The 19,858-nt window shown below is 43.1% G+C and overlaps 12 non-coding genes across 12 annotated transcripts; all 12 read left to right on the forward strand.

The window, feature by feature from the left end:
* Positions 1-4: 4 nt before the first annotated feature.
* Positions 5-86, forward strand: trnal-aag (transfer RNA leucine (anticodon AAG)). Its single transcript has one exon. It is a non-coding gene; the product is annotated as a tRNA-Leu (tRNA).
* Positions 87-304: 218 nt separating this feature from the next.
* On the forward strand, positions 305-386 carry trnal-uag (transfer RNA leucine (anticodon UAG)). The gene has a single exon. It is a non-coding gene; the product is annotated as a tRNA-Leu (tRNA).
* Positions 387-878: 492 nt separating this feature from the next.
* trnal-aag (transfer RNA leucine (anticodon AAG)) lies at positions 879-960 on the forward strand. The gene has a single exon. It is a non-coding gene; the product is annotated as a tRNA-Leu (tRNA).
* Positions 961-1,178: 218 nt separating this feature from the next.
* trnal-uag (transfer RNA leucine (anticodon UAG)) lies at positions 1,179-1,260 on the forward strand. The gene has a single exon. It is a non-coding gene; the product is annotated as a tRNA-Leu (tRNA).
* Positions 1,261-1,752: 492 nt separating this feature from the next.
* On the forward strand, positions 1,753-1,833 carry trnal-aag (transfer RNA leucine (anticodon AAG)). The gene has a single exon. It is a non-coding gene; the product is annotated as a tRNA-Leu (tRNA).
* A 218-nt stretch (positions 1,834-2,051) lies between these two features.
* Positions 2,052-2,132, forward strand: trnal-uag (transfer RNA leucine (anticodon UAG)). The gene has a single exon. It is a non-coding gene; the product is annotated as a tRNA-Leu (tRNA).
* A 492-nt stretch (positions 2,133-2,624) lies between these two features.
* On the forward strand, positions 2,625-2,706 carry trnal-aag (transfer RNA leucine (anticodon AAG)). The gene has a single exon. It is a non-coding gene; the product is annotated as a tRNA-Leu (tRNA).
* Positions 2,707-2,924: 218 nt separating this feature from the next.
* Positions 2,925-3,006, forward strand: trnal-uag (transfer RNA leucine (anticodon UAG)). Its single transcript has one exon. It is a non-coding gene; the product is annotated as a tRNA-Leu (tRNA).
* A 492-nt stretch (positions 3,007-3,498) lies between these two features.
* Positions 3,499-3,580, forward strand: trnal-aag (transfer RNA leucine (anticodon AAG)). The gene has a single exon. It is a non-coding gene; the product is annotated as a tRNA-Leu (tRNA).
* Positions 3,581-3,798: 218 nt separating this feature from the next.
* On the forward strand, positions 3,799-3,880 carry trnal-uag (transfer RNA leucine (anticodon UAG)). The gene has a single exon. It is a non-coding gene; the product is annotated as a tRNA-Leu (tRNA).
* A 792-nt stretch (positions 3,881-4,672) lies between these two features.
* Positions 4,673-4,754, forward strand: trnal-uag (transfer RNA leucine (anticodon UAG)). Its single transcript has one exon. It is a non-coding gene; the product is annotated as a tRNA-Leu (tRNA).
* Positions 4,755-6,494: 1,740 nt separating this feature from the next.
* Positions 6,495-6,577, forward strand: trnal-uag (transfer RNA leucine (anticodon UAG)). Its single transcript has one exon. It is a non-coding gene; the product is annotated as a tRNA-Leu (tRNA).
* Positions 6,578-19,858: the final 13,281 nt, after the last annotated feature.

Consider the following 19,858-nt stretch of genomic DNA (forward strand, 5'->3'; position numbering starts at 1 on the left):
GCTTGGTAGCGTGGCCGAGCGGTCTAAGGCGCTGGATTAAGGCTCCAGTCTCTTCGGTGGCGTGGGTTCGAATCCCACCGCTGCCAAGGAACACTTTTGGAAGGCTCTTGTGGCTGCTATGCCTGAGCAAGACGACTGGAGAAGTGACACTGCATGCTCCCAGTCTCTTCCAAAACCAGCCACTTTTGCTTTCCTGAGCCTTACTCGACAGGCTTCAGGGCCTCACAATGAAGGTCCGCACCCAACATTTTCTCCTATTCTAGAAAAATGGGCAGAAAAAGGCCCCCGAAAGAAACAGCAGTGGGGTAGTGTGGCCGAGGGGTCTAAGGCGCTGGATTTAGGCTCCAGTCTCTTCGGGGGCGTGGGTTCGAATCCCACCACTGCCAGCATTGATTTTAAAGAGGGCAATACACCTTAAGTGTGCTGCAAAACTGTGTAGCAGGAAATCTGCACCCTGTTGAATCAGGGACAACCAAAAATTACAATTGTAGTAATTTCAGTTTAAAAATGAGTTGGAATCTAATAATAACATAGTCTTTAATCATAGAAGCAGCCGATTTGACTCAAGATTTTTTGGAAAATTGACAACTACCTCACGATTTTGAGTTTAACTTCAGCACAGCTAGCTGCCATTTTGGAGTAAGGCCCAATGGCTTTGATTAGATGATTCAGGTGTGTTTGATTAGAGATGGAATTGCAATCTGCAGATAGGGAGGCCTCCAGGAGTGTAACTGCGTACCCCTGCATTTATGAGGTCTTTTAATCTGTGGAGGAGCTCCTCCAAGGCACATGGAATGTCAACTGACTGACTTGTGGCCAAGTGTGACATTAAATTAAAATAAGAAGGCGAAAATGGCCCAGGGAAGGCACTCTCGCATGGTAGCGTGGCCGAGCGGTCTAAGGCGCTGGATTAAGGCTCCAGTCTCTTCGGGGGCGTGGGTTCAAATCCCACCGCTGCCAAGGAACACTTTTGGAAGGCTCTTGTGGCTGCTATGCCTGAGCAAGATGACTGGAGAAGTGACACTGCATGCTCCCAGTCTCTTCCAAAACCAGCCACTTTTGCTTTCCTGAGCCTTACTCGACAGGCTTCAGGGCCTCACAATGAAGGTCCGCACCCAACAGTTTCTCCTATTCTAGAAAAATGGGAAGAAAAAGGCCCCCGAAAGAAACAGCAGTGGGGTAGTGTGGCCGAGGGGTCTAAGGCGCTGGATTTAGGCTCCAGTCTCTTCGGGGGCGTGGGCTCGAATCCCACCACTGCCAGCATTGATTTTAAAGAGGGCAATACACCTTAAGTGTGCTGCAAAACTGTCTAGCAGGAAATCTGCACCCTGTTGAATCAGGGACAACCAAAAATTACAATTGTAGTAATTTCAGTTTAAAAATGAGTTGGAATCTAATAATAACATGGTCTTTAATCATAGAAGCAGCCGATTTGACTCAAGATTTTTTGGAAAATTGACAACTACCTCACGATTTTGAGTTTAACTTCAGCACAGCTAGCTGCCATTTTGGAGTAAGGCCCAATGGCTTTGATTAGATGATTCAGGTGTGTTTGATTAGAGATGGAATTGCAATCTGCAGATAGGGAGGCCTCCAGGAGTGTATCTGCGTACCCCTGCATTTATGAGGTCTTTTAATCTGTGGAGGAGCTCCTCCAAGGCACGTGGAATGTCAACTGACTGACTTGTGGCCAAGTGCGACATTAAATTAAAATAAGAAGGCGAAAATGGCCCAGGGAAGGCACTCTTGCATGGTAGCGTGGCCGAGCGGTCTAAGGCGCTGGATTAAGGCTCCAGTCTCTTCGGGGCGTGGGTTCGAATCCCACTGCTGCCAAGGAACACTTTTGGAAGGCTCTTGTGGCTGCTATGCCTGAGCAAGACGACTGGAGAAGTGACACTGCATGCTCCCAGTCTCTTCCAAAACCAGCCACTTTTGCTTTCCTGAGCCTTACTCGACAGGCTTCAGGGCCTCACAATGAAGGTCCGCACCCAACATTTTCTCCTATTCTAGAAAAATTGGCAGAAAAAGGCCCCCGAAAGAAACAGCAGTGGGGTAGTGTGGCCGAGGGGTCTAAGGCGCTGGATTTAGGCTCCAGTCTCTTCGGGGGCTGGGTTCGAATCCCACCACTGCCAGCATTGATTTTAAAGAGGGCAATACACCTTAAGTGTGCTGCAAAACTGTGTAGCAGGAAATCTGCACCCTGTTGAATCAGGGACAACCAAAAATTACAATTGTAGTAATTTCAGTTTAAAAATGAGTTGGAATCTAATAATAACATAGTCTTTAATCATAGAAGCAGCCAATTTGACTCAAGATTTTTTGGAAAATTGACGACTACCTCAGGATTTTGAGTTTAACTTCAGCACAGCTAGCTGCCATTTTGGAGTAAGGCCCAATGGCTTTGATTAGATGATTCAGGTGTGTTTGATTAGAGATGGAATTGCAATCTGCAGATAGGGAGGCCTCCAGGAGTGTAACTGCATACCCCTGCATTTATGAGGTCTTTTAATCTGTGGAGGAGCTCCTCCAAGGCACGTGGAATGTCAACTGACTGACTTGTGGCTAAGTGCGACATTAAATTAAAATAAGAAGGCGAAAATGGCCCAGGGAAGGCACTCTTGCATGGTGGCGTGGCCGAGCGGTCTAAGGCGCTGGATTAAGGCTCCAGTCTCTTCGGGGGCGTGGGTTCGAATCCCACTGCTGCCAAGGAACACTTTTGGAAGGCTCTTGTGGCTGCTATGCCTGAGCAAGACGACTGGAGAAGTGACACTGCATGCTCCCAGTCTCTTCCAAAACCAGCCACTTTTGCTTTCCTGAGCCTTACTCGACAGGCTTCAGGGCCTCACAATGAAGGTCCGCACCCAACATTTTCTCCTATTCTAGAAAAATGGGCAGAAAAAGGCCCCCGAAAGAAACAGCAGTGGGGTAGTGTGGCCGAGGGGTCTAAGGCGCTGGATTTAGGCTCCAGTCTCTTCGGGGGCGTGGGTTCGAATCCCACCACTGCCAGCATTGATTTTAAAGAGGGCAATACACCTTAAGTGTGCTGCAAAACTGTGTAGCAGGAAATCTGCACCCTGTTGAATCAGGGACAACCAAAAATTACAATTGTAGTAATTTCAGTTTAAAAATGAATTGGAATCTAATAATAACATAGTCTTTAATCATAGAAGCAGCCGATTTGACTCAAGATTTTTTGGAAAATTGACAACTACCTCACGATTTTGAGTTTAACTTCAGCACAGCTAGCTGCCATTTTGGAGTAAGGCCCAATGGCTTTGATTAGATGATTCAGGTGTGTTTGATTAGAGATGGAATTGCAATCTGCAGATAGGGAGGCCTCCAGGAGTGTAACTGCATACCCCTGCATTTATGAGGTCTTTTAATCTGTGGAGGAGCTCCTCCAAGGCACGTGGAATGTCAACTGACTGACTTGTGGCCAAGTGCGACATTAAATTAAAATAAGAAGGCGAAAATGGCCCAGGGAAGGCACTCTCGCATGGTAGCGTGGCCGAGCGGTCTAAGGTGCTGGATTAAGGCTCCAGTCTCTTCGGGGGCGTGGGTTCAAATCCCACCGCTGCCAAGGGACACTTTTGGAAGGCTCTTGTGGCTGCTATGCCTGAGCAAGACGACTGGAGAAGTGACACTGCATGCTCCCAGTCTCTTCCAAAACCAGCCACTTTTGCTTTCCTGAGCCTTACTCGACAGGCTTCAGGGCCTCACAATGAAGGTCCGCACCCAACATTTTCTCCTATTCTAGAAAAATGGGCAGAAAAAGGCCCCCGAAAGAAACAGCAGTGGGGTAGTGTGGCCGAGGGGTCTAAGGCGCTGGATTTAGGCTCCAGTCTCTTCGGGGGCGTGGGTTCGAATCCCACCACTGCCAGCATTGATTTTAAAGAGGGCAATACACCTTAAGTGTGCTGCAAAACTGTGTAGCAGGAAATCTGCACCCTGTTGAATCAGGGACAACCAAAAATTACAATTGTAGTAATTTCAGTTTAAAAATGAGTTGGAATCTAATAATAACATAGTCTTTAATCATAGAAGCAGCTGATTTGACTCAAGATTTTTTGGAAAATTGACAACTACCTCACGATTTTGAGTTCAACTTCAGCACAGCTAGCTGCCATTTTGGAGTAAGGCCCAATGGCTTTGATTAGATGATTCAGGTGTGTTTGATTAGAGATGGAATTGCAATCTGCAGATAGGGAGGCCTCCAGGAGTGTAACTGCGTACCCCTGCATTTATGAGGTCTTTTAATCTGTGGAGGAGCTCCTCCAAGGCACGTGGAATGTCAACTGACTGACTTGTGGCCAAGTGCGACATTAAATTAAAATAAGAAGGCGAAAATGGCCCAGGGAAGGCACTCTCGCATGGTAGCGTGGCCAAGCGGTCTAAGGCGCTGGATTAAGGCTTCAGTCTCTTCGGGGGCATGGGTTCGAATCCCACCGCTGCCAAGGAACACTTTTGGAAGGCTCTTGTGGCTGCTATGCCTGAGCAAGACGACTGGAGAAGTGACACTGCATGCTCCCAGTCTCTTCCAAAACCAGCCACTTTTGCTTTCCTGAGCCTTACTCGACAGGCTTCAGGGCCTCACAATGAAGGTCCGCACCCAACGTTTTCTCCTATTCTAGAAAAATGGGCAGAAAAAGGCCCCCGAAAGAAACAGCAGTGGGGTAGTGTGGCCGAGGGGTCTAAGGCGCTGGATTTAGGCTCCAGTCTCTTTGGGGGCGTGGGTTCGAATCCCACCACTGCCAGCATTGATTTTAAAGAGGGCAATACACCTTAAGAACGTGGGGGAGAGGACGCTGGCGTCGTCTGTTCGCCGCTTCTCCACCCACAAATGATCATGTTAATGTACTATTAGATTTAGATTTTATTTTATTTCCTTATGTTTGTGACTAGTCTAACAGTCAGAGCTACAATTGGGACTGTTGCTGATTGCTGGCAGCCACTGAGAGGACGTTGTTCCTCGTTTCGCCGTTTTCCACCGCTTCTAATGTATACGTTTGAATTGCTGCGGTTGGTTGGTTCTGGTTTGGTGGACATTTGATGTTTCACTTTCTCGCCGCGACTGCTCACTGGTTGTCTCCCTTGGGCTTAAGCTGCATGGTGGCTGAAGTTTGCACCGGGCTAGCGTCATCTGGGCCATCGTAATCGGCGTCCGTCATGATGTTGGGATGTTCCGCTTCTCGGCTGCGCCGCTGTTCCGTCCTGCATTGCGGCCGTGGAGCGGCTTGGACTTCTGCGCCGACCCCGGTGTGTCCACAGAAGTGCCCGAAAAAATGTTCTGCCTCCTGCATGGTGCTGCGGCGATCCCCATCGTTTGAATCGTCATGAAGACCCATCATCTGGTCTTCAGCTGTCCTGCCTCGGCGATGTCATCGGGACACTGCCGCTGGGAGAAATTTAAAACATTGGCCACAGTGTGCTGCGGAGCTAACAGAGACTTCCACCATCAGCTCTGTTTCTGTTCACCATCAGCTCTGTGCTCTGTTTCTGTTCACCATCAGCTCTGTTTCTGTTCACCATCAGCTCTGTTTCTGTTCACTATCAGCTCTGTTTCTGTTCACCATCAGCTCTGTTTCTGTTCTGTTTTCTGTGTTGGTTGATTGTTTGTAGTATTTTATATTTTTACTTGTTATTCATTTTTTGTTGTTATTACCCCCCCCCCACCTTTGTTGCACTTTGAGATTCTTCGGAATGAAAAGTGCATTATAAATAAAATCTATTATTATTATTATTATTATTAAGTGTGCTGCAAAACTGTGTAGCAGGAAATCTGCACCCTGTTGAATCAGGGACAACCAAAAATTACAATTGTAGTAATTTCAGTTTAAAAATGAGTTGGAATCTAATAATAACATAGTCTTTAATCATAGAAGCAGCCGATTTGACTCAAGATTTTTTGGAAAATTGACAACTTCCTCACGATTTTGAGTTTAACTTCAGCACAGCTAGCTGCCATTTTGGAGTAAGGCCCAATGGCTTTGATTAGATGATTCAGGTGTGTTTGATTAGAGATGAAATTGCAATCTGCAGATAGGGAGGCCTCCAGGAGTGTAACTGCATACCCCTGCATTTATGAGGTCTTTTAATCTGTGGAGGAGCTCCTCCAAGGCACGTGGAATGTCAACTGACTGACTTGTGGCCAAGTGCGACATTAAATTAAAATGGCCCAGGGAAGGCACTCTCCCATGGTAGTGTGGCCGAGCGGTCTAAGGTGTTGGATTAAGGCTCCAGTCTCTTCGGGGGCATTGGTTCGAATCCCACCGCTGCCAAGGAACACTTTTGGAAGGCTCTTGTGGCTGCTATGCCTGAGCAAGACGACTGCAGAAGTGTCACTGCATGCTCCCAGTCTCTTCCAAACCAGCTACTTTTGCTTTCCTGAGCCTTACTCGACAGGCTTCAGGGCCTCACAATGAAGGTCCGCACCCAACATTTTCTCCTATTCTAGAAAAATGGGCAGAAAAAGGCCCCCGAAAGAAACAGCAGTGGGTTAGTGTGGCCGAGGGGTCTAAGGCGCTGGATTTAGGCTCCAGTCTCTTTGGGGGCGTGGGTTCGAATCCCACCACTGCCAGCATTGATTTTAAAGAGGGCAATACACCTTGTAACGACAATGTCTATGAGTTTTATTGTTTTACTCTGTTCCTATGCTACTTTGAGTTATTATGACTCTTGGGTAACACAGTTTCAAGTGTCTAGTTTAAAATAAGACCAGAATTATTAATATAGACCATACGGTTTAAGAGCTACAAACATTTGAAGTTGGGTCTGTCGTTTTTCAAAAATTCTCAAAAATAGGGGCGCAGGTTAAGAGGTTAATGTCTCTGGGAATAATTAACTCCAAAGGGATTTAATATTCAATATTCATGAATTTATGAATATAATTTGCTAGTCGTTCATTACGTATTAAAATTTTCCGATAGGGAAAATTGTTTAATTAAATACAAGTAACCCTTTACGGAATTGCTTGAAATTATCCTACTAAGTTTGTCCTGCAAATTAGTTATAGACTCTCAAATCAATTCTCAATAAGGGATTACTGCTTTACGAGCACATAAGAAACATTAACTTTACTGATCAGGACAAAATCAATATTTCAAGTGGTCGTACAGTTTACTTTACTAAAATAGTAGCATAAGCAGTTAGGTAACGTTAGATCGTAAGTTTCATTTGTAGGAAATTGTTCCTGTGTCTTTGTGTGTCTCAGTCTCAGCTCAGCAATCAGTTACAGCTTCAGGATCCTGGGAGAGTGCAAGTCAATGAACCACACGAGTAGAGTCAATATGGTTTATTCAGAATGCAGCTCTCAAAGTACAACAGGAAAAGCAGTGATACTTATACATCAATCCACGCCCTAATAGTTGGACGCACCCTACATAGGAAACAGAAAGATAACTCCATATATGTCAACAGTATAGAAATGCACGCATTTGGCTGTCAAATACCAGGAATAGATAGCTCTGTAGTTAGATGATAACAGCTGGGTGGGTGCACGCTGTACACAGCAAAATAGAACACAAACATCAGTTCCCCTTTTATGTTATCAGAAAGACAGTTTGCAGAAAACACATACGCAGAATATATATGCACATATAATCTTTCAATCCCCTCTTTTAAGCTGAAAGCTTAACGTTTTGAAATTGGTTCATAGTGATGTGGCGGTGTCATGCTAGAGATCGTAGCATATACTTTATTCATCAAACATTGCATTAAGCATGGCCCAAAGATACACACGGCCAATAAAATCAGCAGTATTGGAATCAACATTGGCACAAAGGGTGTTACCCAACCAAACAGAGAATGCATCAGCCCCCAACCCCAATCCTTCTCTTTGCTTTCATCCATACAGCTTATGTGCCATCTTTCTCAGCTCTTCCACAGCATGGCCCACGGCTCCTTCAGCTTCATCCTCGGCAGGAACAAAGGTGCAGCACTGATCCCCCACCATGGCACAGACGCCCCCCTTATCAGCCAGGAGCATGTCCAATGCCAGGCGGTTTTGCGTGGTCATCAGGCGCAGGGCACCTAGTTCTCTTCTCACCCCTGTCATACCATCAGTGGTGTCATTGACAAACTTTGCCAGTCGATAATTTAATATATATTCTAATTTTAATATGTTCAGGTAAAAAAGGGTGTTGGGTCCTGGAGCCATTCTGACGATGGTCAACGCAGCGGGCTCTGGGCAGCCATGCATAGTCTCTTCCTCCAGGCCACTCATACAGAAACGTACAGGAATGATCATAAGCAGACTGGTCTAATACGGGCATGGAGATGCTGACAACAGATGACATTATTTGTTGACATACATAACAGGAGTCATTGGTGACATCCCGAGCAGTAGAGTTGGCATATTGCCAAAACAGATTATCAGTCGGCCTTACAGCCAAGGTACAGGTCATACAGAGAGTAATTACACTCACATAATACAGCTGCATTCTGAAAATATGCATAATATCAATACAACAATAATAACAATGATAGTAATAATGGTTTCAAAGCAAATAAAATCAAAAGGATATTGGTGCTGATGAGTGTTATGTCATGAGCAGCGCTGCGTGTTCAGCTCCTCTGCTATGCAATAACAGACAGTCAGCCAAGCAAAGAATCGTGGTCAGTCCCAGTCAGTCCAGGTCACGCACCGCCCCAGCCTCTCCGTCCCCTGACGCAGTAGTGGTCTTCTTGGAAACCCTACCTAAGTGGCCCCTTGTTCCAGCCTCTCCGCCCCCTGACGCAGTAGTGGTCTTTTTGGAAACCCTACCTAAGTGGCTTGTTAAGGTATCGGACAGCTCCAGTACCTAGACAGACATAGTTACTTCTCTACAATTATTGCCATTGCATTTCCATCAATGCACACGTCCTGGGACACCTGTAACACACAATTATAGTTAGCAGTTTGTCCAGGGATTTTCTTCAGTACTGAAAGCTTGGATCCACTGTGGAAAAGATTCCGTTAGTGCTGCAGTTCGAGTTACCGCCACGATTTTTGTTGGGGAGCTATATTTTGTAGCTTCAAAAGAATCCCCCATCTTTAAAAATTGTTTGACCATCACCTCGTCCCCAATTTTGAACGGGTGTGTTGGGTCTAACGGCAGTGGTGCAGAACTCGAATGCAGCTTCCTCCAGTTTTCATGGAGGGCCTCACATAATAACTTATATAGCATATTAGAGCAGGGGCACGTCACATCCAACGCCACATCCTTTAAGACCCTTATGGGGTGCCATTCTCATCTCGGCTAGGACAACGGGCAACAATTTTGGCCAGTCACTGTGGCCTACTGTATGCATTGCTTTTCTTAATTTGTCCTTAATGGTTCTGTTGGCCCTGCCCAAAAGCAGGGCCTTTGTCTGAGTCAATGGCGAGTGGTATACCATATCTGGGTATAATTTCCCTCATGAGATGTGTTACAACTGTCTTTGCATCTTCCTTAGCGCACGGGAAAGCCTCAATCCATCTTGAAAACTTATCAATAAATACCAATAAGTATTTATATGGACCTTTTTTAGGTAAATGCGTAAAATCTACTTGCCATTATTGTAACGGGCTATCTGGTAGCGGTAAAGTCTGATGCTTTGCTACTGGTTTTGTGGTATTACACATCTCCCTAACGTATCTTGTATTCTTGCTTGTTTAATCTTGTATGCATAAGAATTTAGACATATCCTCATATACCCCTCTTTGGCCGCTGTGTGTGACACCATGAAATTCCCAAATGAGGAACTAAGCGCATGAGGCTGGCACACAAACGCGGCCATTATTATCAATAACAACGCTCATCCCGTTCTTAGCACATCCAATTGTGCAATCAGGAATCCACTGCCGGCAATAATTAATCAAACCAAGGAATGCCATTAACGCATGCTTAGTGGCTGTTCGTTTTTTGTCAACAATTACTTTTATTCGCTCTGGTAAAAAGCAGCTTTTGGCCCTTTGAAAGCACATGTCCTAAATACTTGACTTCTGATAAGCAGAACTACATCTTTTTTTTGACACCTTCAAACTACAGTCAGCTAGTCGCTGCAAAAGGCAGACAGTAGCCTCCCTACAGTCTGCAATGGTTTCACCAGTAACCAGGATGTCATCTGCATACTGCAACATTCATGAATTTGTGGGCAATTTAAGATCAGACAAGCAGTCACTGATTACCTGTGTGAAGACTGCTGGTGAATCAACAAACCCTTGTGTCATTCTTGTCTTGCGTAAATGCAAACAATTGCTTTGTGTTCGGGTGCACTGGGACACTAAAAAAAGGCAGAGCACAAGTCAACAACAGAAAAATATTCATGATCTGATTTTATCGATGACATGATGGCCGGTACATCAGGGACCACGGGGGCCACTGGCACAATTATTTCGTTAATTGCCCTTAAGTCCTGAGTGAATCTCTAGTTACCATCAGGATATGAGCTTTTACATGGCACGACCACTCCCTGTTCTATCAGTGAATTTAAGACCTTGTCAATACCCAGACCCAGTACTGCGCTGGGGGGGCCATAGTTGCTATGCCCTGCTTGCTCATATTGCTGAGGACCCGGAAAACCAGGTCCAGCACCATACATGGGCACAGACAGTGTGCTCTTCCCCATTTTTAGGACAGCGCCGGTTTGTTCGTCCGATATGCGCTTCCTGCACTCCCTATACCAATGTCCTGGCTTCTGACAATAATTACATTTACCTGGCTTCCTACCCTTATTCTGGCCCTGCCCCTGATTCTGGGGTCGGACTGCAACACTGACAACATTTTTCTTGACACCCTGGGTCTGACACAACCCGTCAGACTCTAACGTTCTAATTTTGGCTGTGGCATCTTTAATTTTCAGCGTACTTCTATCACTGAGGTGATGTTTTAGTGTATCCTGATGGTCGGGAGTACAATTAGCCATGAAAGTAGACAAGAACATAGGGTGTTCCTTGTTAACATCTAAATCCATCCCACCAACATTCATCCAAACATCGATAAATCGCTTCATGAACTGCGCTGGCGGTTCATCCTTTTCTTGTTTACAATTAGTGACCTGTGATAAGTCACGGTTCGCTGCCTTTAGATTTAGCAATTATTTTTTCAACGTTTTCTCCAATTCTGTGATCATTTCGGGCGCCTGATCACGCCACTTGAAGGTAATAAGCGTCTTTTTTGTCTTCCTAGTCTCATCTCTCTCTTCTTCTTTTACTGTCTCTATCTTATCAGTTTCTGGTGCTAACACTGGCACTGCATCTATCAATGCTTCCTCATTGTACGAGTCTCCCAATTTGCACTGTAAAATGAATACACTCAGAATTGTCCGAATTGGTCCCTTCACTTGTAGGAAGTGATAAATTTTGGGTATTTCTCTTATTTTTTTTTCTTTTTTGTTTTCGCGAGGTTTCTTCTGAAACCTGGAGGGGTGCAGGCGAAGTTTTCGAAACGCACGCCAAATTAGACGGTGGAACATAAGGTGGAGGGTTTTCCCGTGGCAAAGTACAATGTTCTGACACGGCAGTCGTGGATTTTTTCTTTTTGAGTTTTTCTGGATTAGGAACAGTTTTTAAGACGGCTCTTGGCACGTATGCCCGAGTTTTGTCTCTCCATACATCAGTCATTTTATACCACACATCATATCCTTTCATATAATCATAATCCCAATTTGGATCACCCTGTTTACCATAAATTAGGTCGAATGCACTGCGGAGAAACCCAGGTATTTCTGCCATTGTGTACCCTCTGTCCAGCCGGCTAAATTATCCAAATATATACTTTAGGAGTTTCACTTGGTTCTGGCTTTGGATATGTTTGCCCCATTTTCAAAGATTAACTGGCCAGGCACTGACACACACAGTTCAATCAATCTATGTATTTCTTTATACAAAAGTAGTATAAATTTTTCCCCTAAGTTTCTCGAGATACAACCAGAACAGGTAGTGAATCAAATTCATCTCTTACCTGTCTGGATGTATCACGTCGGGGTCACCAAACACTGTAGGAAATTGTTCCTGTGTCTTTGTGTGTCTCAGTCTCAGCTCAGCAATCAGTTACAGCTTCAGGATCCTGGGAGAGTGCAAGTCAATGAACCACACGAGTAGAGTCAATATGGTTTATTCAGAATGCAGCTCTCAAAGTACAACAGGAAAAGCAGTGATACTTATACATCAATCCACGCCCTAATAGTTGGACGCACCCTACATAGGAAACAGAAAGATAACTCCATATATGTCAACAGTATAGAAATGCACGCATTTGGCTGTCAAATACCAGGAATAGATAGCTCTGTAGTTAGATGATAACAGCTGGGTGGGTGCACGCTGTACACAGCAAAATAGAACACAAACATCAGTTCCCCTTTTATGTTATCAGAAAGACAGTTTGCAGAAAACACATACGCAGAATATATATGCACATATAATCTTTCATCATTGACTTCGTGTATGTGGCAGAATAACAGATTCAACTCATTAAATGTCTTTTGGAGGTTTAATAAACACAGACTAAAAATAACACTACAATTCACACAGAAAGTACACACTAAATATGCATCAAGAGAGTAGAAATATAGATAGTAAACGAAAGAATATGGTACATAAATGAAGATAATGAATAGACTGAACTTAGAGAGATAAAGAGAGAGAGAGAGAGAGAGAGAGAGAGAGAGAGAGAGAGAGAGAGAGAGAGAGAGAGAGAAAGAGAGTGGGGGGGGGAACAGCTTCCTTCAGTTCATCAAATACAACCTTCACGGAGTTAACTCCGTAATGCCCTCGGGGCTAGGAATTTGATGAATCAGTAGGGAAGCGAGGAGAACCAGGGAAGAGGGGAAGAGAGGAAGAGCTGGGGCCTGCTGGCCCAATAGTGTGTGTGGGCCTCGGTTTCTGGTCCCACACAGCACATGGCTCTGTGTATGGAGGGACGTGTTGGTTCAGCCAGAGAGAGAAGAGAGAGAGAGGGAGGGCATCCGAGCACCTCTTTTAAGGTCTGGGAGTAGTCCCACCCTCCGGGGGTTAGACTTTACCAATGAGATTGTTGGGATTTCCACGCGGGAAATTCCTCTGGAGATTTTATGGCTCTTTGTTTCAAGCTTGAATCAATGGGTCTCTGACCATTCATACTCTAATTAATGCAACAAACACACACTGCATTTTCTGAATAAGGGATATACATGGAAGTGTAAGTCGTGAAGTGAGCATTAATTTGATAGGAGACATGACATATATGAGGTTACCTGAACTAGTAAGTTGTTAAGACAAAGACAAAAAGATGCAAAATACCATACAGAAGAAACATTTTACAAGACAGTTATGTGTTTACATACAATGTCCTGGGGTGCATGTTCATTTATAGATGGTTGTCTATAATTTGAGGCAAAAACGTGTGTTTTATAAGCTTTAACTCTCGACTTTTCGTGTGGCCAAATTCTTTTGGGTCGTAAAACGTCTTATCAGATGGTTTCCAGGGTAACGGAGAATCTTTTTCTGTTGTGTTGGGGGAAGGTCTGTTACTAAGCACAAAGCATTCAAAACATATTTGTTAAATGTAACTGGCGATTGTGTGTTTGATTCGCCTGAGTCGCTACACCAAGCTTGGGACTTCAGCCGACTAAGTTTAAATTCTGTCCGCGCTGTTTCCCATAATGTTTATGCGTTCAGTCAGTAGGTGGAGGGTAGGCGTCTTTGGCAGCTGATCAAACGCATTCGACCACATGAGTGTTTACATTACAAAAGCAATCCGATCGAATGCTCTGGAAGTGGTCAAAAGTGGACAAGCTCAAAACTGTATACACATCTGTATTTAACATTGTGTACTTCTGATGCCATCGACCAAAATGCCTTTTTAATGCTAGGTGTAAACTGCCAAATGATTAATTGAAATGTTTGTACATAGTAGAATTGAACAGGTTAAAGACACTTAATACCCAGAATTGTGATTAATTTCCATTATTCAGTCTTTTATTTTTTAAATTTATTTATTTATTTTTATAGTATTCCTCAGATGTTGTGTCTTCAGTGTGATCCACCGGTCCACACTTCATTTCCTTCAGTCCATGCCTTCATCATGCTGGAGGGAACCATGAATCTCACTGGAGAGACGCAGCCCTTAGTTGAGCAGCTCATGATGATCAAGAGGATGCAGGTGGCTACAGGCAGCAGTGTTTGAGCTTGAGATGAAGTGGTGTATGTGTGTGTTTTTTTAATGTGTTTTTGTGATCTGTGTCTGTAGCGTATAACAGCTCCACTGTTTGTGCTAGAGATCTGGAAGGCCTGTTTCACTGGACTCATCGAGTCTCCAGAGGGGAATGAGGAACTCAAATGGACAGCTTTCACCCTCCCAGTCTCTTCCAAAACCAGCCACTTTTGCTTTCCTGAGCCTTACTCAACAGGCTTCAGAGCCTCACGATGAAGGTCCGCACCCAACATTTTCTCCTATTCCGGAAAAATGGGCAGAAAAAGGCCCCCGAAAGAAGCACAAGTGGGGTAGTGTGGCCGAGGGGTCTAAATCGCTGGATTAAGGCCTCGTCCACACGAAGCCAGCGCTTTCCTAATCCGATCATTTTTTTTCCTCGTTTCAAGAAATATCTGCATCCACACGGGATTAAGAAAACGGACTAAAAACGATGTAGTTTGCATGCCAGGCCAGTGTGTGGCGCTGTAATTCTGCCACAGAAATACACCCCCCCCCACACTTTTGACAAAAGATTGCATTACTTTTGTCAAAAGATGGCGATACTGAGCTCCTCCACCACGCCCGTTTTTAAGTCTTTGCCAGTATCTACTGGACAGCATGTCTAATGTGTGTCTCAAAAGCAGCAAAAAAGATTGTTATAGTTTGATGTGTTGCTGTGGCAACAGTATTTACAATATCAAGAAGTGCTTACCAGCTTTTTATCTGCTATGTTTTGACATTACTGTATACTGATGAAGTTTGAAGTAAATCGTGTAAAAATAAGATGTTGATTTCAAAGCATTTTGAAAGTGACACACTTCCTGCTGCCAGTTGGTGACGCTATAACTTTGAGTCACAAAAGTCATATCCATGTGATCGGCCTCTTACAACGAACACACAGCTGAAGTTTCATCAAAATAAATTAATGTATGCAGAAGTTATAATACACTTCCTGTTTTCCTTTTCTCGCCCTAAATTCAGCTCCTCGCCACGGCCTAACGTAGGTATCAATGAGGTATCAAAAAGTTGCTCGCAATTTAGCATCCTCAGTGTCTTGACTTCATGCTGACCGAGTTTGGTGCTGATCGGGTGAATCGTCCAGGAGGAGTATGTTAAATTCCAGAGCATGCGTTTTCCGTACAACCCATAATAGCTCACTTTCTGTTGGGCTGACGCATAACTTAGAGCACAAAAGTTGTTCGGCCCGATGAGCTCTATATGTGTACTGAGTTTCATATATGTACGTGCAAGTGTGTTTGATTTATAGACCACGTTTTCAGACCCCACTTTGGTCTGGCCCTGATGGCCGCAGATTCCGATGGGTGTGCAAAGTTTCAAGAGTTTGTGAGCATGATAAGGGCCCTGAAAGTGCCCGAATAGTCGAAAAAACAAAATTTTCCATAGAAGAACAATAGGGCTCTGCGCCCTTCCAGGGCTTGGGCCCTAATAAAAAAAAGCCTGCACAAGGGCGAGAAAGATAAGTACTAGGGCAAGGGACAGGATTGGGACAAGGGAAATTATTTAGAATGCATGGTGGCGGTCAAAGAATTAGGGTAACTGATCAAATAAGAGCTACTATCATAGATCATGTCACAAACCACTGGATATCATACAGAGAGACTGGTGAGCATTTTGCAAGATTTGGTGAGTACTGCCAAATCTTAACCGGGACACAGTGGCAACCATTATCCCGATTTTTCAAAAAACTAACAGGTAGGATATTGTTATAAGTGCTTCTCCTGCTGCAAAGTGTAAATAATTGTACCATGTATTTCAGTGACTGTATGCCTCTGGGGTCTCATTTATAAAACTTTGTGTGGATTTCATCCTAAAACAATTCAGATTTATAAAACCATTCGTACGCCAGAAGCTGCGCAAACACCCCTTTATAAATCACAGCCAGCAGCAGATTGTGCGTATGTGCTTCTCCACCCTGTCTCCTCCCCGAAATCACCATATATGGAGCTTACAACGCCTAGTTTTACTATGCATGACCTCATCTGCATATAATTTGCATGCATATTGCCATTCACGTGGCACCATGTTTAACACTGTCAAAGGTAAAAGACATTGAAAAATATTAGATACGGACTATAAATGCCATTTGTGCCTTACACATAACATTGCTGAATATCATTCAATATCCTTTTTGTGTTTTAGAATAAATATATCAAAATATCCATAAAAAGATAAATAAATATAGTGTTATTTTAAGCTAATTTAAAATATTTCGTTCATTTTAAACACTTCAAATCTAATAAAATTCATGCAGTTTTGCTGATAATGTCCTTAGATGAACACTCATTGTCTCCTTATTCTGCCATTGCCGTAATCCTCCAACAGTGCCAGCAGTGCCATCATAAAGCATTACATACCCGGGTCGCCGGAGTATTTAGGTTTTTAACAAATACATTGATCGTCCTCGACAAAATCACAGAATTAATTTGTGGGGGAAAATTGAAGATGAAAATGTTATAGTGAACACATGCTTCTTCATGACGGTTTTGTAATGTAATAGTAGGCTAGGACTGATGATTGCGATTGTGCTTCATGACTGTATTTGCAGACTTTGACATTTTATGATATATGTAGCCTACATTAAGGAACATATTTCATTTTTGTGCAGTTCTCTAACAAAATGGTATTTCATGCTATTCTGTATCACATGTAGTCGCTCCATCTCCTCCTGCGCTCCAGTTGTAGACGATGTGACTGTAAGGCAGCGATATATTATTTTAATACATTTTGAATTACGTTTGGATTTTACTAGATGCATATAGCCTAAAACAATCAACACAAATAACACTGTTGGATTTAAATTTCCATGACAATGTGGATATAACGCATGAAATTGAGTGAAAATGAAATGTCATTAATTAATTCTTATAATCTTTCTTCTCACATTTATTTTCTACAATCTAACTTCAGTTCATGACCTCACCATCTGTGTCGCCAGTTCCCTTTGTCTCCAGAATGTGCGTACGCACAGCTCAAAGTTTGCTTAAAGGTGAGCACATTCTCCCGTCAAGTTTGTTTTTTATAGATCACAACCTTTGCATGGGAACTTGCATACGTACGTTTCCAGCCCTGTTTTGTGCGTACGCACGCTTTATAAATGAGACCCCAGAGAAACGGGGAGACCCCGTGTTCATAAAGATTCTAAGAATCCTCTCAGAAAACTCCTAACGTAGCTTAAAAACTTTTACGTAGGAGTCTTAGCTTAAGAGCTATTTGGGACAGATCTGAGAGCAACTCTGAGCAAGGAAAATACAAAAACTTTTATCTTAGTGAAGAGGCGGGGCTGATCCCGTTGCTACGTATTACACAGTCTTTTGAAGACTGTGATTGGTTGATTGTCCAAAAAGGGGAAAAAAGGAGCGCTTTTAAGTATAGGGTCTATACTAAGCCTTCACTTTGAAATTACAAGCGCAAATTGTTCTATTTTACCTTTCTCTCGTACTCATACACACACACACATTGTATATAAATCCTTTTATTATTTACCATGCTGTTAATTTAATATAAGGTATTTGATTGGCTTAGAATTATAAACATTGTTCCACTCTTTCTATTAACATAAACCTCCTCGTCTTCCGATGGTACAATAATTCGGATGTGGGTTCCATCGATTACTCTGACAACACCAGGGAAGCCTGCTATATTCATAAATGCAGTTTTGAGCCATGTATTTCAGTGAGCATGCAAGGTGGGAATGTCCAGTGGAAATGAAATAAACTGACACAATATGAGGTTCTGAAAGTGCTGTAATTGTTTGTGTGATAACTGCTTACAGAAGGTTGTGACAGATCTAAATCATTGCATTTTCCCAGTAGCCAAATATCGTAATGTAGCGATTACTTTCATTTCTGGCACTATGGCATTCCTGCGCTGTGTCGGAGATGTTAGCGTGTCTCTTTCCATTGTCTGCAACATATTTCTTCTCCCTCTTTGTCTTTCTGCCATTTTCTCTGCTGCTAAAGAAACTCTTAGCTTCTTAAGCAAGTCCTTGTCCGTGCTCCTAACAAATTTGACCTTAAGACCTATTTTAAGGGTTAAGATGCTTTCTGAATTACTTTTTTCTTTACTATGATTTTTTAGTTAATTTTAAGAGTAAACCCCCACATTTCTTAGAAATTTCTTAGATTTGTGTCACTAGGAGCTACTATTTGCATTAAGATTTTTTATGAATACGGGCCCAGGTCTCTAATAACTCTAATAACTATAACTGTGATTTGTCTATCTAAGGATTCAACATCTACCTCCCTCTAGGAACGCTCCTGAATAAAGAACAGAAACTTGCTATTGTCAACACAGTGATTGTTGATAATAAAATAAAACTGAATGGCATTCTATAAAGCTACTCTGGGATGGGTCATTCATTTTTTTTGTATTGAATTTCTGCAGCAAAAGAAACAAAATGCATGCATTTACTAAACCCAACAAAACTAAAATGTGGAGCGGTTTTAATAGACACAATCTATGATTAATAAAATATACTTTCTATTGTATAAGGGCAGACCTGACACATAAAATAATCCAGTTTCTGTAATTCCATCTGGACTCATCTAGAGAGGAGTCAGAAGAGTGATGGTGAAGTAGGTCAAGTGCATAATGATTAACACCTGTGTTTGATTGCAGTGATTGGCACGGAGAGTCGGCATAAAGGGAGGAGAACAGGCAGCTGGGAGAGAGAGACACAGACTGGGCACTTGTGGACTGGAGATGGAACGAGGAGAAATATTGCTGTGAACTAGTTTTTGTCATTTGAGTTATTAAGAGCACTGGGAGTACAACTTTTTGTGTGTAAAAGAGTATTTGAATAAATCATGAGTGCCAGTCACGCTGACACTGTCTTCTTCCTCCTTACTTACACAAACAATTTTTACAAGAACAAATTGCAGACACCAAATCATGGGCCTCCACCAAGAACAACATTGGGCACTCTTGGACATGAGAGAGGATCAGGAACGGCAGTTTCAGATCCTCGTCCGCACCCAGCAGGAGGCCCGCAAGGCGTTACGGAACTGGATGGACCAGGAGGTTCGGACTGAGGAGAGGACATCAGCAGGCCCACCCACGCAGCTGCCTCTCACCAAAATGGGTGCCCAGGACGATCCAGAGGCTTTGAAGGAAATACGATGAAGGAAATAAATTATCTGCTTTGTTCTTTTACAGATCGAATCAATATGATCTTTCCAGAGTAACATATCATCAATCATAACTCCTAAATACTTATATCCTTTAACCTGTCTGATTTCTTCATTATGAATAAAAACAGGCAATAATTGAGTGTCAGATGTTGGACAAAATATAATCTCCGTTTTACTCGTTTTAATGACAAGAGCATTATTCTCGCACCACTCTATCAGTTTAGTCACACCCTGTTGAAGAAAATCGGGACTGTCACAGTTATTCAACACAGATATTAAAACAATGCCATTACAATACTGTAAAGTTATACTGATTTAACATGTCCGTCCGACAGTTATCTGTATACAAGGTAAAAAGTATGGCTGAACTTACACAACCTTGTGGTACTCTGACATTAGTTGTGATAGCAGATGTCATGGTTTTATTTACTTAAACTCTTTGAACTCTGTTAATGAGAAAAGAGATATACCAGTGAATTAGGTAGGGGTTTACATTCAACTGTACAAGTGTTGACACCAATATTTCAACCTGTATTGTGTTGAAAGCAGAAGAAAAATCTAGAAATACAGTTCTTACAG

The sequence above is a fragment of the Pseudorasbora parva genome, chromosome 21 (genome assembly GCF_024679245.1).
Source record: "Pseudorasbora parva isolate DD20220531a chromosome 21, ASM2467924v1, whole genome shotgun sequence".
NCBI lineage: Eukaryota > Metazoa > Chordata > Actinopteri > Cypriniformes > Gobionidae > Pseudorasbora > Pseudorasbora parva.